Source organism: Salmo salar, chromosome ssa09 (assembly GCF_905237065.1).
Source record: "Salmo salar chromosome ssa09, Ssal_v3.1, whole genome shotgun sequence".
Classification (NCBI taxonomy): domain Eukaryota; kingdom Metazoa; phylum Chordata; class Actinopteri; order Salmoniformes; family Salmonidae; genus Salmo; species Salmo salar.
Genome location: NC_059450.1, coordinates 124,387,983 through 124,405,598, shown reverse-complemented (window position 1 = coordinate 124,405,598; position 17,616 = coordinate 124,387,983).

The following is a 17,616-nucleotide window of genomic DNA, read 5'->3' as shown; positions in this document are numbered from 1 at the left end:
ATGGCCAGCTATGTAAACTTTAACATTGATTTATCCTGCAATAGATGTTGTTCCATTGGTAACATTTATGTCTTATTCTAATGCCTCTTAAGGGGAAAGTAATCTAAAAGTAACGATGTAATCAGATTACGTTACTGAGTTTGGGTAATCCAAAAGTTACGTTACTGATTACAATTTGGCAGGTAACTAGTAACGGATTACACTTAAATAGTAACCTACCCAATCCTGTCTCTGTACCATACTTTGAGTGAAGATTTACCGGACACAGATTCAGGGGTTAAAGCCCCCCCCCCAAAATCCCATGATTTAAATTTAAGAGGCAGACTGAAATGCACAAGATTCAAGACTTCAGTCACACAGAATCTGCACATGTGCAAAGGGTCGCTTTGCGCTGTTACAGCAATGTAGCCACTGGACCAAAACAGGAGAGAAGCTGAGCCTCGCGCTTCAATGTTCTTAGTTGTTGTGGAAATTTACCCACAATACTGCTTACGTTCTGCATCTAAGTCATATCACTGTCGACCTCAGATCGATTGTCTGTGGAGCCAAGATAATCTCCCCTTTCATGTAAAAAGTAATGACAATCATGCTTTTAGGGAAAGAGGATAATTTTGTACATGCATTAAACTGCCAATTTGGCCAAATCCATGTGACGGAGAACTTTAACCCCAGCAAATTGGGTTCACTAGGTACTTTTACCTGCTTTGCATTGCTCCTTATTCCCCTCTTCAAACTTGAGACATTCTTCATCTACAACCACGAATCGGTGGCTTTTGATTTGGATCATTTTTGGGAGGCATATATTAGTCTCTTTTTCAAAATCATCCGACTCTAAATCTGCAGACGAGGAGGGAATGTGTGAACACAAAATTACAGTTGACAGTATGATATACACTGAGTATACACACATTACACTGACCAGGTGAAAGCTATGATCCGTTAGTGATGTCACTTGTTAAATCCACTTCAATCAGTGTAGATGAAGGGGAAGAGATGGGTTAAAGAAGGAATTTTAACACTTAAGACAATTGAGACATGGATTGTGTGTGTGCGAGAATGAGCAAGACAAAATATTTAAATGCTTTTCATCGGGGTATGGTAGAAGGCAGTGGTGTAAAGTACTTAAGTAAAAATACTTTAAAGTACAAAAGTCATTTTTGGGGGTATCTGTACTTAACTTTGCTATTTATATTTTTGACAACTTTTAATTCCATTTCACTACATTCCTAAAGAAAATAATGTACTTTTACTCCATACATTTTCCCCTGACACCCAATAGTTCTCATTTTGAATGCTTAAAATTGTCAAATTCACACACTTATCAGAGAACATCCCTGGTCATCTCTACTGCCTCTGATCTGCTTCCATTTGTAAACCAGAAGCCATGGACCCAACCAGAAGCCATGGATTACAGGCAACATTCGCACTGAGCTAAAAGGGTAGAGCTGCCGCTTTCATGGAGCAGGACTCTAACCCGGAAGCTTATAAGAAATCCCGCTATGCCCTCTGACGAACCATCAAACAGGCAAAGCGTCAATACAGGACTAGGATCGAATCGTACTACACCGGTTCCGACGCTTGTCGGATGTGGCAGGGCTTGCAAACTACTACAGACTACAAAGAGAAGCACAGCCGAGAGCTGCCCAGTGACACAAGCCTACCAGATGAGCAACTCCTATGGTTGCTTCGAGGCAAGTAACACTGAAACATGCATGAGAGCATCAGCTGTTCCGGACGACTGTGTGATCACGCTCTCCGCAACCGATGTAAGACCTTTAAACAGGTCAACATTCACAAGGCCGCTGGGCCAGACGGATTACCAGGATGTGTACTCCGAGCATGTGCTGACCAACTGGCAAGTGTCTTCACTGACATTTTCAAACTCTCCCTGTCTGAGTCTGTAATACCAACATGTTTCAAGCAGACCACCATAGTTCCTGTGCCCAAGAACGCTAAGGTAACCTGCCTAAATGACTACCGACCCGTAGCACTCACGTCTGTAGCCATGAAATGCTTTGAAAGGCTGGTCATGGCTCACAACACCATTATCCCAGAAACCCACTCCAATTTGCATACCGCACCAACAGATCCACAGATGATGCCATCTCTATTGCACTCCACACTGCCCTTTCCCACCTGGACAAAAGGAACACATATGTGAGAATGCTATTCATTGACTACAGCTCAGCATTCAACACCATAGTGCCCTCAAAGCTCATCACTAAGCTAACCCCGGGACTAAACCCCTCCCTCTGCAACCGGATCCTGGACTTCCTGACGGGCCGCTCCCCAGGTGTTAAGGGTAGGTAACAACACATCCGCCACGCTGATCTTCAACACGGGGCCCCTTAGGGGTGCGTGCTCAGTCCCCTCCTGTACTCCCTGTTCACTCATGACTGCACGGCCTGGCATAACTCCAACACCATCATTAAGTTTGCTGATGACACAACAGTGGTAGTCCTGATCACCGACAACGATGAGACAGCCTATAGGGAGGAGGTCAGAGACCTGACTGTGTGGTACAAGGTCAACAACCTCTCCCTCAACATGATCAAGACAAAGGAGATGATTGTGGACTACAGAAAAAGGCGGACCGAGCACGCCCCCATTCTCATCAACGGGTCTGTAGTGGAGCAGGTTGAGAACTTCACGTTCCTTGGCGTCCACATCAACAAACTAACATGGTCCAAGCACATCAAGAGAGTCGTGAAGAGGGCATGACAAAACCCATTCCCCCTCAGGAGATTTGACATGGGTCCTCAGATCCTCAAAAGGTTTTACAGCTGCACCATCGAGAGCATCCTGACAGGTTGCATCACTGCCTGGTATGGCAACTGCTCGGGCTCCGACCGCAAGGCACTACAGAGGGTAGTACGTACAGCCCAGTACATCACTGGGGCCAAGCTTCCTGACATCCAGGACTTCATTACCAGGCGGTGTCAGAGGAAGGCCTTAACTGTCAAATACTCCAACCACCCTAGTCAGGCTGCGCTCTCCACTACTGCACCGCAAGCAGTATCTGAGCACCAAGTCTAGGTCCAAGAGGCTTCTACCCCCAAGCCATAAGACTCCTGAACAGCTAATCAAATGACTACCTAGACTATTTTCATTGCCCCCCCATGCTGCTGCTACTCTGTTATTATCTATGCATAGCCACTTTAATAACTCTACCTACATGTACATAATTACCTCGACACCGGTGTCCCCCGCACATTGACACAATGACTCTGTACCGGTACCCCCTGTATATAGCCCTGCTATTATTATTTACTACTGCTCTTTAATTATTTGTTATTCTTAGCTCTTCAATTTTGGGGGATTTTCTGAAAACTGTATTGTTGGTTAAGGGCTTGTAAGTAAACCTTTTACTGTAAAGTCTACACCTGTTGTATTCGGAGCATGTGACAAATAAAATTTGATTTGAAATTATGTCTGTGTGTTGGAGTGAGCCCCTGGCTATCAGTAAATTAATAAAAACAAGAAAATGGTGCTTTAAGGAATTTGAAATGATTTATACTTTTACTTCTGACACTTAAGTATATTTTAGCAGTTACATTTACGTATATTTAAAAGGAAATACTTTTATAATTTGACTCAAGTAGTATTTTACTGGATGTCTTTCACTTTTATTTGAGTCATTTTCTATTATGGTATCTACTTTGACTCAAGAATTGGGTACTTTTTCCAGCCCTGGTAGTAGGTGCCAGGCACACCGGTTTGTGTCAAGAACTGCAACGCTGCTGGGTTTTTCACACTCAACAGTCCCGTGTGTATCAAGAATGGTCCACTTGACAAAACTGTGGGAAGCATTGGAGTCAACATGGGCCAGCATCCCTGTGGAACGCTTTCGACACCTTGTAGAGTCCATGCCCCGACGAATTGAGGCTGTTCTGAGGGTAAGGGGGGGGGGTGAAACTCAATATTAGGAAGGTGATCCTAATGTTTGGTATACTCAGTGTACATATTTTAAAAGTAACTGTCCAGTGTTTACAGATTTCTATGAAATATGACCTATAATTAATTACAATATGAGTGAAATAGTTTTCCTTCAAAATAATGGTAATTAAGGTGTGGGTGAGAGAGAAAGAGGCGACGCGAGAGTGTCTACTCCAGTCAAAATCTATCCACATGGGAATAAGGCAATAAGCAGACCAGTAAGCAGACCGCCTGCCTTCCCGCCTTTGGGACAATTACTCCCATTGTTAGGGCGAAGACAAGACCATCTGATTATTATATACAGTATTTGATGGCATCATCCTCTATGAGGAAATAGCAAGCATTTTTTAAATGTTCTGTTTGAGATACAAGTCTGAGGTGTGGTTTTTGAAGAGTTTTTTTTCTCTCCAATTTATGCTTTGCCACAAATACAACTATAGGATGAGTCAACAACATTATTTGGGTATGAGTTAACAGAACGTGAGACTTTCTCTGGACAGTTACTTTAACGTTCTATTATTGAAGCTGGACCTAAATAGCACATGGTCTAGGTAAGACGATCCACATGACTTGTAATTGTAAGAAATGTATATTACCTTCATTTTTGACATAACAAGGAATCATTCCACACAGACAACATGGAGAAAACACAAAGACACAAGGAGCAGAAGGTGAAATCTCTGTCTGAGAAAGCTATGAACATAATTCACATTTAAAATCACATGTGGATATAAAAAACAAGTTAAGTCAACCATTCAAACCACCACTTTACCTTGAAAAAAGAATGTCCTCCTTGCCTACTACCGCAAACTCAACAAAAATTGTAAAATGGATTAAAACATTTTTTTTTCAAAACATCATCAGCAATCTACACACAACACCCCATAATGACAAAGTGAAAACAGGTTATTAGAAATGTTTGCAAATGTATTAAAAATAAAAAAAACTGAAATAAGTGTTCAAACTATGAGACTCGAAATTGATCTCAGGTGCTTCCTGTTTCCATTGATCATCCTTGAGATGTTCCTACAACTTGATTGGAGTCCACCTGTGGTAAATTCAATTGATTAGACAGGATTTGGAACGGCACACACCGGTCTATATAAGGTCCCACAGTTGACAATGCATGTCAGACAAAACCAAGCCATGAGGTCGAAGGAATTGTCCGTAGAGGTCCGATTGTGTCGAGGCACAGATCTGGGGAAGGGTAACAACATTTCTGCAGCATTCAAGGTCCCCAAGAAAAACAGTGGCCTCCATCATTCTTAAATGGAAGAAGTTTGGAACCACCAAGACTCTCCCTAGAGCTGGCCGCCCCGGCCAAACTGAGCAATCGGGTGGTCACTGACCGAGCTCCAGAGTTCCTCTGTGGAGATGGGAGAACCTTCCAGAAGGACAACCATCTCTGCAGCACTCCACCAATCAGGCCTTTATGGTAGAGTGGCCAGACGGAAGCCACTCCTCAGTAAAAGGCACATGACAGCCCGCTTGAAGTTTGCCAAAAGGCACCTAAAAGGACTCTCAGACTATGAGAAACAAGATTCTCTGGTCTGATGAAACCAAGATTGGAGGAAACCTGGCCCTGTGAAGCATGGTGGTGGCAGCATCATGCTGTAGGGATGTCTTTCAGCGGCAGGGACTGAGACTGGTCAGGATCGAGGGAAAGATGAACAGAGCAAAGTATAGAGATCCTTGATGAAAACCTGCTCCAGAGCTCTCAGGACCTCAGCCTGGAGTGAAGGTTCACCTTCCAACAGGACAACGACCCTAAGCACACAGCCAAAACAAACCAGGAGTGGCTTTGGGACAAGTCTCTGAAGGTCGTTGAGTGGCTCAGCCAGAGCCCGGACTTGAACCCGATCGAACATCTCTGGAGAGACCTGAAAATAGCTGTGCAGCGACTCTCCCCATCCAACCTGACAGAGCTTGAGAGGATCTGCAAAGAATGGGAGAAACTCACCAAATACAAGTGTGCCAAGCTTGTAGCGTCATACCCAAGACTTGATGCTATAATCTTTGCCCTAAATTGCTTCAACAAAGTACTGAGTAAATGGTCTGAATACTTCTGTAAATGTGATCTTTTTTTATTTTTAGTAAGTTAGCAAAAATGTCTAAACCTGTTTTTGCTTTGTCATTATGGGGTATTGTGTGTAGATTGATGAGGGGGAAAAAACGATTGAATCTATTTTAGAATAAAGTTGTAACGTAACAAAATGTGAAAAAAAGTCAAGGTCTGAATACTTTCCGAAGGCACTGTATGGCCAATATACCACGGCTAAGGACTGTATCCAGGCACACCCTTAGCTGTAGTATATTGGCCATATACCACACCCCCTCAGGCCTTATTGCTTAAATGTGGAGCCCTCCACATTGTTACAAAAATTGGGAGGCGCACTGCGATGCAATATGGAGAAAAATTTGGCTTCTGGAGGCTTCGCAATTGCTTCACACCCTCCATAGGGAGCCTCCGACCACATTTTTGGATCAAGAATATATTTCCTTTTAGTAGGAAACAACTTTGCCATCATCTTGTCAAATGTACTTAAGACAGATGGCAATTTCGTCATTAGCTAGCAAAGTTGGTAAAAAAAAAAAAATCTAACAATGCTAATGTTAGCTAGCTGAAATATTAGCTAGGTAGCTAACGTTATACTGTACCTAAAGTTAATGTGGAGAAATCAAAATGACAAAAGGTTTTCCTACTAATTATTGCCTTTAGAAATGTCACAGTATTTTCAAGCCACAGCAACGCACTTTAGACCAAAATCACAGCACAATGAGGATGCATTGAGTGGAATGCTCAGTTGGGCATCAGTCCTAAAACGAATGTTCAAAACAATATTGTGACACATAGTGCAACTTATTAATAAAATGAAAATGACGCCAATGTACAGTATCCTCAACACCAATTGAGGGCATTAACCTTTATACAACAGATTACCAACATCTTCAAATAATGATTAACATATTTTCATAAACTTTATTTTGATGAATTTATTCATTTTATTTCATCCTTCCGCAAGATATTGTCCAGACACAAATCTAGGGTTGCTACCCTTATCCCTTGCTCGCTAGCTAGCCAACTACAGCAAATTTACAGTCAAACAGTGCATCCAGATTAACGGCAAATTAGCGGCATTTGCATTCATTTAAGCTGTTTTGAAAACATCCATAACAATGAGCTAATGATGCACGATTTCACCTGGCATAGAAAATGTGCTCTATCTTCAGGACACTGTTCAGAGGAGCTATCCAACTACACAGTTAAATTTACAAAAGTAGTGCCATGGGCCTTTAATAGTCTTGTATTAGCAGACCGATATAGACGTCTGCAGCGCAGGCAAAACGTTTTTCCAGATCGAATTTCAATATTGGAAATATGTTGCAAATGTCGAGAAACAGACAGCAACGTTTGTATACTGAACAAAAATAGATCAGCCTGTTGATTGTTGCCTGTGGAATGTTGTCCCACTCCTCTTCAATGGCTTTGCGAAGTTGCTTGATATTGACGGGAACTGGAACACACTGTCATACACGTCAATCCAGAGCATATCAAACATGCTCAACGGGTGACATATCTGCGGAGTATGCAGGCCATGGAAAAACTGAGATATTTTCAGCTTCCAGGTATTGTGTACAGATCTTTGCAACACGGGGCCATGTATTATCAGGCTGAAACATGAGGTGATGGCGGTAAATGAATGGCACAACAAGGGGCCTCAGGATCTCGTCACGTTCTCTGTGCATTAAAATTCCATTGATAAAATGAAAGTGTTTATTGTCCGTAGCTTAGGCCTGCCCATACCATAACCCAACCCCCACCATGGGGCACTCCGTTCACAATGTTAACACCAGCAAACCGATCACCCACACTATGCCATACACGTGGCCTGGGGTTGTGAGGCCGGTTGTACATATTACCAAATTCTCTAAAATGATGTTGGAGGCGGTAGAGAAATGAACATTAAATGCTCTGGCAGCAGCTCTGGTGGACATTCCTGCAGTCAGCATGCCAATTGCACACTCAAAAGAGTGGCCTTTTATTGTCCCCAGCACAAGGTGTGGCATGTAATGATCATGCTGTTTAAAATCAGGATATGCCACAACTGTCAGGTGGATGGATTATCTTGGCAAAGGAGAAATGGGGATGTAAACAGGGATGTAAACAAATTTGCGCACAACATTTGAGAGAAATAAGCTCTTTGTGCATATGGAACATTTCTGGGATCTTTTATTTCAGCTCATGAACCATGGGACCAACACTTTACACGTTGTGTTTATATTTTTGTTCAGTCTACAAACCCCCATTGTTATAAACCAAATGTTAGGCTAAAAGCAAGGGGAAATAATGTCTAGATGCCTTTTACAGTGGAGATCTTCCCTGTGGCTCAGTTGGCAGAGCATGGTGTTGTGGGGGTTGTGGGTTCGATTCCCACAGAGGGCCAGTACAAAATATATATATATATATATATATATGCATGAAATGAAATGTATGCATTCACTACTGTAAGTCGCTCTGGATAAGAGCGTCTGCTAAATGACTGTAATGTAATGTAATGTAGATCAAGTTCATTAATTGGCTGGCCTGGCTGATAGGACAGTGGATGAGCAGGGATTTCTCAGATGGAACAGAAAACAAGATTCCATTTTTTGAGTCTTAGGCTTACCCATGCTAAATTGTTTTTTTAGTTTGGTTTAGAACGCGTCTCAACCAATCACAATGCTTGTTTTGACCAACCCATTGTAGAAATATTTATGGGGCGAGATAGCTGCCAAAAGGTTGAACGTACGTATCATTAGGATCGTAAGAAAATCCATATGTAAATTGTTAGGCTCGTAAAGAAAAGCCATGCATGAAACATAAACGTTAAATTAGATCTGTAAACGTACAAACCCTGTTATGACTATGAATGAACATTTACACATTAAGTTCTTACTTTACGTTTCCTTTTACTCGGTTACAGGTATTTTTAATATGAACAAACTTTTGTCAGTAATGTGGCACCTGCAAAGGACATGAACCGAACGAAGCTAGTCAAAGTTAGCTAGTCAATCAAGCAACTCTAGCCCAGACGTTAGAGTTGCTTTACAGCTTCCGGTTTCATTTCCAAAATAAAAGTCTAGAGCTTGTTTTAGAATGGCATTCAATAACGACGTTATACCAGCAGATGGCGTAGTATAGGCTTGGGCCTTCAGCAAAAGACTTGAATGATACCATAAGAATGATACCATAAAGACACAGAAGAGCCTTGTCTAGAATAACCACCTGAGCTGAAAAATAGAAAGTAAATATGATTTAGGCTAAGCCTATTCCGCTATCTAAATATGCCATGCTGTTGTGTGTTATTTAATGGCCTTATAATTGCATAATTTATTTTTATAGCCGTGTGGGGCTACTCTGCGCATCATGTAACCTCATGAATCACACTTTTTCCCAATATTTGAGAGCACGGACTGCAGGCCTTATATTACTCATTTTGACTGTTGTATTAGTGAATTCCACTCTTATAGCAATTTGCGTTGCACAATCCCATCACACAGAGGCTATATCAATATATGAGACAAAACAAAATATTGATTAAGTCTTGGCTATAACCTGTCCTGAGTGAAATAGCCAAGGGGTCCCAAATGTTCAAGACTATCTATAGGCTATTCTTACTGCCAGGTCTGTTTCCCTATCAGCCACTGAACGTGCTTCTTCAACTATTTTGTTTCAAATTTATTTAGAGGATATATAGTCCTGTGAGCTCGGGTCTCTTTTTAAGGGGAGCCCTATGTTAAAAAGTTATAAAACACAAATAGAGTTATATAATGACTATGACTGCATGCCTCCAGAAGGGAATCTCCTGAGGTTGAGGGCCACACCTGTTTAGAAAAAAAAGCCTGTTTTGCATGTTATTTTGGCATTAATACATGTCACACATCAGTTTGCAAACAATGTAAAAAAATATATATAATTGAGTTAATAAAGCTGCATACAAACATGGTCTCATTTTTTCTTTCTTGAGTAAGGCAGTTCCAAAACGCAGGTGTTTCAGCCTAGCTCAGTGCTTTTTGTGGTGGTGGGGCAGCCAGCGTAAAATACGGAGCGTAGGTGTTGGTAATGTTCTCTAGTTGCACCATGATTGGGTCAATGTCGGGAACACTATGTCACCGCAAAATCTACGGGGAGAGCTCGAAACTTCAAGCCCCTTGGGTGCGGTCATAGATTTACATTAGAAGTGCCCATCCAAGAAGGAAGGAATCAGTGGCTAACTGCAAGCATTGCAAACCAAGCCTGCTATTTAGTGGAGTGGATGTGTGGTCCAAGTCTGGGTTTAAGGGTCTCCTTTCCAACCTTAAAAAGATAACCATTCAATATTGGCCATGATGTCAATCCACCATGACTTCTGTATCATTTCAAAACAACTGGAAACTCGGAACTGGGAAATCTCAGACTTCAGTGAGTACAAGACAACTGGGAACTCTGGAAAAAAATCATCTAACTCGGAATTACAAGTCGGGAACTCTGGCCTCTTTCTAGAGCTCCGACCTGAAGATCACTAATGTCATGATTCAACCTTGTTTTTTGAAAGTTCCCAGCTGTCTTGAAAGTACCATAAATCCAGAGAATGCCAGACTTTGATGATAAAATTTGCAGACGAAGGACCGCCGCACCACCTTCCTTTTCAAGTGAGCAAAGCACAACAAGGTGATTCCAAAAATGTATTGTATGCTGCTGCATAAATGATGTAATATGCCAAGGAGACATGTATACTGTAGCTAAAAAAGTATGTTGTGTAGTAAGCTGTTATTAGTGCATGTGCCTCACCCTAATAATTTGGTACCTTTTCCTCTCATTTTGCCCACTGTTCTGACTTGGTGGTGCACATGTAGCCTATAGCCTGTTTTAGAGAAATGTCATCATCGAATATTGTAAGAGCTTTCATTATTTATCCTACGGTTCTGTCTTGGTGTACAGGGAGAATACTGTAAGAATGGCCCATGTTCTGAATTCTGTCGCTGTACATTTCAAAAGTGCTTAACAAATAGTTATATTGACTACATTCGTCCTAGCTCGCTCATTATTAATGTCTTAATCAAAATTACAGATTGCCTCTTATCCGCTCGTCGTCCCCTTATGCCATAGTTTGTACATCTCAATTGTCAGTAGAAACCACATTTGTTTAAGCAAGTCAGCCATATCAGCTTTGTTTTTTTTTAAGTCAGTAAATGAGGCTGAATGAACTGTTTCGCTGCCAGACAAGGCTCTGCTTATAGCCAGGTGTAGCAGTGGTAAGATGTTGGCACTGCTGCTGGGACTCTGCTGTTGGGACAGCTTTATGTAGACCCTAACAGTTTGTGGGCACCATTTGTCACCGTTGTAGTGCAATTCATATATTGTTTAGTGTTGTGTAGTGGCTTTGCTGGCACATATCTCAACAATTTTGGGGGAGTTTACCCCACCAAGATTTACATGCTAAGATCGCCACTGCATTTAGAACATTTGAGGGCAAGGTGAACTGTGTACAATATGTTGCATATGAGATTACAGAACATGAAAGAGAAGATGTATCAGATGTTGGTGATAACAATGTACATGTTACCATTGGTGTTACTGTGAAAGGTGCACGAGGTATTTACACCTGGGATGGGGCTCAGTTGGTGAGCATGGTGGAACATTGTGATAGAGCAAGTCCTGTTACATACCCAGCAGTCAATACTAGAGGGCCAAGTGTTAGCAGTAGACAACCAGAGAGTGATAACAGTGAAGAGTCTCCACAGGGCGGTGAAAATGAAAACCAAACCCAGTTGCGAGTCATAGGAGTTAGCTGTGGAGTCACTCTTCATTTCTTGGTGGTTTTGTGGTACCTATAAAGACCGCTAAATATACTGTTAATTGAAATGACCATTAAACAGAATTAAATATAGCAGATTGTACATCAAATCAAATGTTATGTCACATGCGGCGAATACAACTGTTACTTACTTACAAGCCCTTAACTCTATTTCTTGAACGGCATTGTTGGTTATGAAAATTGACAAAAAAATAAAATAAATTGTAACTTTAGTTTAAGTTAGAATAAAATAACAAGACTATATACAGGGGGTACCGGTACCGAGTCAATGTGCGGGGTTACAGGTTAGATAAGGTAATTTGTACATGTAGGCAGATGTAAATGTTAATAGTCCAGGTGGCCATTTAATTAATTATTCAGCAGTCTTATGGCTTGGGGGTAGAAGCTGTTAAGGAGCCTTTTGGACGTAGATTTGGCGCTGTGGTACCGCTTGCCGTGCAGTAGCAGAGAGAACAGTTTATGACTTGTGTGATGTTCAAGTGCACTTCTTTTAGCCACTGCTATTACTATAGGTTATTGTTATTGCTACCATGGTAATAGTCTCTCTCTCTCGTAGATACCACTTTCACTGTACTGCAATGTTGGTGTGTGGCATGGCAATAAACTTGTGTTTTGTACGTCTTTCTCCTACTGTGTCAACATGCCTCCAACTAAAGACCTCTTTCATCATCCACTGATTACAAGGTGGAGCTCTTTTTCATTAAAGGCCTGTTGTGGACAATTTATGGAATACACCATGGTTCAGCACAGAACACATTTACCAGTAGAGTTTTGATAATACATGTTCACAAGATAGCAAACCCTCTATTTAGCGTGTAAATGTATAATAGCTACAACCCATCTATAACTGGAATTTTGGTCAATACCACCAACATAATCTCACAGTCAATTCTTGCAAATATGTCCAAAAGTAATTAAGCATATTGTGAGTTTTTTTGCATTTTTGTGCGACTTCATTCGTAGGAAAATACATTTTTGGGAGCAAACTTAGGAACAATATTTTGAAAGTTATTAGAGCAATGGTGTTCTACACTGCCTTTTTCTGTGTCCCACATGTATTTACAGTACCAGTCAAAAGTTTGGACAGCTACTCATTCAAGGGTTTTTCTTTATTTTTTTGACTATTTTTCTACAACCAAAAAAGTGTTAAACAAATCAAAATATATTTTATATTTGAGATTCTTCAAAGTAGCCACCCTTTGCCTTGATGACAGCTTTGCACACTCTTGGCATTCTCTCAACCAGCTTCACCTGGAATGCTTTTCCAACAGTCATGAAGGAGTTCCCACATATGCGGAGCACTTGTTGGCTGCTTTTCCTTCACTCTGCGGTCCAACTCATCCCAAATCATCTCAATTGGGGTGAGGTCGGGTGATTGTGGAGTCCAGGTCATCTGATGTAGCACTCCATCACTCTCCTTTTTGGTCAAATAGCCCTTACACAGCCTGGAGGTGTGTTGGGTCATTGTCCTGTTGAAAAACAAATGATAGTCCCACTAAGCGCAAACCAGATGGGATGGCATGTCGCTACAGAACGTGTTATTTCACAGCTTTGAGGTCTTCACTATTATTCTACAATGTAGAAAATAGTAAAAAAATTAAGAATAACCCTTGAATGTGTAGCTGTGTCCAAACTTTTGACTGGTACCGTATATAAAAAATAAAACATGTTGACAACCCAATATTATTTATCAACCAGGTTGTCACCGAAATAATATAGTAGACTTTATTTTTTTATTAATGCCAATACTGATTTCTATGCTTGTTTTCCCTTAATACTTTGGGAAACTGGTGCACTTGTAGTCATAAAGGCCCTATTTCGTGTAGGCAACAGTAGGCCTACATGATATTCTTCATAAAGTATTTCATATTTCGTGGAGCCTACATTACACAATTTTCTTTGTAATGCATTTAATACAAGGCTCCACTTTTTCGTGTGCATTACACAATTTCTTACATAATGCAGTTTGTACAAGGCTACTTCGGATTTTATGTGGGTTGCCAGATTGTAGAAAATCGATGAAGGTATTTGGATTGGTAATGGGGGAAACATTTTTATGATGGGAAATTATAATACACACCATAATACACTTACACACACACACACACACACACACACTCACTTTGTTGTACTCATGACTTTTGTATGAATTATTTGTCGTCAAGAATTCATTATCTTTAACTGGTTAAATGTTTGTAGTTTCAGTAATAATTAAACAGTCAGAAATGTCTGCTTGATTTAGCTTTTGGTATATTTGGCACTTTTATACATATTCTGTATTTCCACTGAAGAAAGCAACAATTAAATCAACACTACTGTAAATAAATGGCCACTACAAGTATAAAACAGAACTTGCTCTCTGTAAATAAATGGTGAGAAATGCTCAGTCTGAAGCCATTCGGCTGTGGGTTTCACAGCCCTATAATAATGATACAAGTAATATCAGCTTTTAAAAGGTTTATTTACAACCTCTGGGGTATAACATGTTGGGAAAAGTGGTATCAGAGAGTCTGACATATAACCCCTAACTTCAGTTCAGTCTTTGCCAATGAGAACCAAGAGGTTCTCCTTCATGACTGGCTTCGTCCTTCATGACTGGCTCCCAGGTGACAACAGTTGGTGCGATTATTCACAAATGGAAGAAACACAAAAGAACTGTCAATCTCCCTCGGCCTGGGGCTCCATGCAAGATCTCACCCCGTGGAGTTGCAATGAATCATGAGAACGGTGAGGAATCAGCCCAGAACTACACGGGAGGATCTTGTCAATGATCTCGTAAAATCTCAAGGCAGCTGGGACCATAGTCACCAAGAAAACAATTGGTAACACACTACGCCATGAAGGACTGAAATCCTGCAGCGCCCGCAAGGTCCCCCTGCTCAAGAAAGCACATATACATGCCCGTCTGAAGTTTGCCAATGAACATCTGAATGATTCAGAGGACAACTGGGTGAAAGTGTTGTGGTCAGATGAGACCAAAATGGAGCTCTTTGGCATCAACTCAACTCGCCGTGTTTGGAGGAGGAATGCTGCCTATGACCCCAAGAACACTATCCCCACCGTCAAACATGGAGGTGGAAACATTCTTTGGGGGTGTTTTTCTGCTAAGGGGACAGGACAACTTCACCGCATCAAAGGGACGATGGACGGGGCAATATACCGTCAAATCTTGGGTGAGAACCTCCTTCCCTCAGCCAGGGCATTGAAAATGGGTCGTGGATGGGTATTCCAGCATGACAATGACCCAAAACACACGGCCAAGGCAACAAAGGAGTGGCTCAAGAAGAAGCACATTAAGGTCCTGGAGTGGCCTAGCCAGTCTCCAGACCTTAATCCCATAGAAAATCTGTGGAGGGAGCTGAAGGTTCGAGTTGCCAAACGTCAGCCTCGAAACCTTAATGACTTGGCGAAGATCTGCAAAGAGGAGTGGGACAAAATCCTTCCTGAGATGTGTGCAAACCTGGTGGCCAACTACAAGAAACGTCTGACTTCTGTGATTGCCAACAAGGGTTTTGCCAACAAGGGTTTTGCCACCAAGCACTAAGTCATGTTTTGCAGAGGGGTCAAATACTCATTTCCCTCATTAAAATGCAAATCAATTTATAACATTTTTGACATGCGTTTTTCTGGATTTTTGTTGTTGTTATTCTGTCTCTCACTGTTCAAATAAACCTACCATTAAAATTATAGACTGATCATTTCTTTGTCAGTGGGCAAACGTACAAAATCAGCAGGGGATCAAACACTTTTTTTCCCCTCACTGTATATACGCATAATGAAATTATATCTATCTATCTACACACTAAACAAGGCACATTTGTTTTGAAAGCATGGTGTAATTTGTAACCAATTTGAAATGAAACAGATTGAGATTATGATCAAGATGTTTCCTGTTAGGATAATGGCCATGGATACAAAAGGAAACTTTTTTCCATATTTAGTTTTTTAGTGAGGGACATAATTAGCATAGCTGATCAAGTCAAATCTGTAGTCTCAAGGCTGTCAATTTGGTATGGCATAACACCGTACTATGTCAAAAATCAAATCAAATTTATTTTTATATAGCCCTTCGTACATCAGCTGATATTCTCAAAGTGCTGTACAGAAACCCAGCCTAAAACCCCAAACAGCAAGCAAAGCATGTGAAAGAAGCACGGTGGCTAGGAAAAACTCCCTAGGAAAAACTCCCTAGAAAGGCCAAAAACCTAGGAAGAAACCTAGAGAGGAACCAGGCTATGAGGGGTGGCCAGTCCTCTTCTGGCTGTGCAGGGTGGATATTAAAACAGAACATGGTCAAAATGTTAAAATGTTAAAATGTTCATAAATGACCAGCATGGTCAAATAATAATAATCATAGTAGTTGTCGAGGGTGCAACAAGCACGTCCGGTGAACAGGTCAGGGTTCCATAGCCGCAGGCAGAACAGTTGAAACTGGAGCAGCAGCACGGCCAGGTGGACTGGGGACAGCAAGGAGTCATCATACCAGGTAGTCCTGAGGCATGGTCCTAGGGCTCAGGTCCTCCGAGAGAAAGACAGAAAGAGAGAAAGAGAGAATTAGAGAGAGCATATTTAAATACACACAGGACACCGGATAAGACAAGAGAAATACTCCAGATGTAACAGACTGACCCTAGCCCCCGACACAAACTACTGCAGCATAAATACTGGAGGCTGAGACAGGAGGGATCAGAAGACACTGTGGCCCCATCCGATGATACCCCGGACAGGGCCAAACAGGCAGGATATAACCCCACCCACTTTGCCAAAGCACAGCCCCCACACCACTAGAGGGATGTCTCCAACCACCAACTTACCGTCCTAAGACAAGGCCGAGTATAGCCCACAACGATCTCCGCCATGGCACAACCCAAGGGGGGGGCGCCAACCCAGACAGGAAGTCCACGTCAGTGACTCAACCCACTCAAGTGACGCACCCCTCCCATGGACGGCATGGAAGAACACCAGTAGGCCAGTGACTCAGCCTCTGTAAAAGGGTTAGAGGCAGAGAATCCCAGTGGAAAGAGGGGAACCGGCAAGGCAGAGACAGCAAGGGCGGTTCGTTGCTCCAGCCTTTCCGTTCACCTTCACACTCCTGGGCCAGACTATACTTAATCATAGGACCTACTGAAGAGATAAGTCTTCAGTAAAGACTTAAAGGTTGAGACTGAGTCTGCGTCTCTCACATTGGTAGGCAGACCATTCCATAAAAATGGAGCTCTATAGGAGAAAGCCCTACCTCCAGCCGTTTGCTTAGAAATTCTAGGGACAATTAGGAGGCCTGCGTCTTGTGACCGTAGCGTACGTGTAGGTATGTACGGCAGGACCAAATCGGAAAGATAGGTAGGAGCAAGCCCATGTAATGCTTTGTAGGTTAGCAGTAAAACCTTGAAATCAGCCCTTGCCTTAACAGGAAGCCAGTGTAGGGAGGCTAACACTGGAGTAATATGATCACATTTTTTGGTTCTAGTCAGGATTCTAGCAGCCGTATTTAGCACTAACTGAAGTTTATTTAGTGCTTTATCCGGGTAGCCGGAAAGTAGAGCATTGCAGTAGTCCAGCCTAGAAGTAACAAAAGCATGGATTAATTTTTCTGCGTCATTTTTGGACAGAAAATTTCTGATTTTTGCAATGTTACGTAGATGGAAAAAAGCTGTCCTTGAAACAGTCTTGATATGTTCTTCAAAAGAGAGATCAGGGTCCAGAGTAACGCCGAGGTCCTTCACAGTTTTATTTGAGACGACTGTACAACCATCCAGATTAATTGTCAGATTCAACAGAAGATCTCTTTGTTTCTTGGGACCTAGAACAAGCATCTCTGTTTTGTCCGAGTTTAAAAGTAGAA